Source organism: Pygoscelis adeliae, unplaced genomic scaffold, assembly GCF_000699105.1.
Source record: "Pygoscelis adeliae isolate BGI_AS28 unplaced genomic scaffold, ASM69910v1 Scaffold1131, whole genome shotgun sequence".
In the NCBI taxonomy this organism is placed as follows: Eukaryota; Metazoa; Chordata; class Aves; order Sphenisciformes; family Spheniscidae; genus Pygoscelis; species Pygoscelis adeliae.
In genome coordinates this window covers 19872-21830 of record NW_008824080.1, presented here as the reverse complement: position 1 = coordinate 21830, position 1959 = coordinate 19872, and positions in this window count along the sequence as shown.

Below are 1959 nucleotides of genomic sequence, written 5' to 3'. Positions count from 1 at the left end.
CCGGCTCCCCAGCCCGCCCCCCCCCCCCGCCCCGCATCCCGAAAGCTGCTACACATCAGCCGCGGGCACTGGGAAGGAACAGGCTGAGGGCGTCCAACACCCATCAGACTGGATCTCCTACCACAATAATCGCCATGAAAATCACCCCGCTGGACCCCAGAAGATCTCTCTGGGGGAAAACAAGGTGAACGGGTCACGGGGCCGGAGGACGGCAGGCATTTCTTACTTTTGTCTTCGGGGGAGGGATCAAACCTGTTCCAACCAACGTTACAGGCGCGCAAACGTCACACCCCAAAAGGAGGAGATCCCCAAAAGCCTCCTGTTAACGGCCAGCGAGGCAGGACCCCACAACCGCCACAGAGGAGGGCTTTATAGATCCATGAAGTCTATCCGGGTCCGACGGCAGAGTGAAGGGAACAATTAAATACACTGAGTATATTAAAATCGTCTACGGTGCAAAGGATTCTGTCTGTTTGCCTTTTAAAAAACACTTTAGAAGCAAAAATCCAGGTGGCGACACCGGCCACTGCTAGGTGTGGACGTTACCATTCTTCATGCACTTGGAGCTGGCAGGATGAACCAAAATCCAAAGGGAAAAAAAGCCGTTCCCGTAACTCTACCCGGAGGAAACGTCCACGCGGAAAAGCAGATCCAGGCTGCCGCCTTCCCAGTCACAAACTTCTCCTCCCAAGCTTGCATTTAGGCGCTGGGGGGGTGGGGGGGGAAGGTTTTTGGGATGCGCCAGTCGCTCACCCCCCGATTAGAAGGTTTTTGGGATGCGCCCGTCGCTCACCCCCGATTACCTATAAGGGAAGCAGAGCGGCGCACTGCGTCGGGCCGCCCAGCGGAGCAGGACTCAGCGATTCAGCCAAGCAACAACAACAGCCGATACCCCGTTAGGGAAATTAGGGTTTTTTTGGGGAGGGGTTTGGTGTTTTTTGGGGTTTTTGGGGAGGTTACGCAGGCCACCCGCGTGAAAACCCCTGGAAATCAAAGGAGAGCTCGGTCAGATGTCCCCGGTGCATCAGGGCCGGCATAAACCCCCTGTCTCGGTCTCGGGTATTTTTATTTTTCAAACTTCGAGCACCCTCCGCACAAGGGCACCTCGGCCTTACCCTCGCCCCGTCCCCAGCCTAAGCACGGAAAGATAAAGTAAGACAGACCGACGTCTTACTCGACTGAACTTAAACACTGGGAATTTTTGCACTGCAGGAACCTAAGGGGGCGTTAAAAAAACAAATGAGCTGATGTCTCTGTAAGAGAGCAGGATTACTGCTCTTCCGTTTAGCGCCGTTAAAAAATACAAAGTTCAGCTGCTGCCGAAAGCTGGAAGCAGACTTCAGATGAGCATTGCTGAGCCTGAACCTTGCGACGAGGCCGTGGCTTTGCAGCCCCCGCCTCCGACACCCTTTAAGGCACAGGAATCCAGTGCGAAACAAAACCCCCCCATTTTTTAGAAAACAACCCTTCCAGCCCTCACTTCAGCCTCGTTAGCGAAGGAGATTTGATCACAACCTCTGGCCAGTTGTTCCAATGGCTGAATACCCGTTTTTTAAATTAAAAAAAAAAAAAAAAAAATCCAGCCTGTCTTCCCTTGTCTTCCAGCTGCGTTTAATGCCTTCCGAGTCAAGAGCCGCATCGGTTATCGACGATTCGATCCTGCATCGGCAAAACAGGTACAGGCCGCGCAGCCAAAAAGACCTAACAGGCGCAGCGGTTACGCCGATAAATCCCAGTTTGGTGGGTCGGCGAGCTCCCCCCCGCGAGCGCTCCCGTACCCCAGTTTATTGGATTTGGTAATTAACCCCCCCCCGGCCCCAACCTCCGTTTCTTTCACACCTTCGGGATTACGCCAGATAGAATTGCATTGCGTGATTTCACTGCCTGGATTTTCCCAAAGGTAAAACGAATTGGGCACTCCTGTTCATCCCGCCCTCCCCACCCGGAGGGCGACCCCGG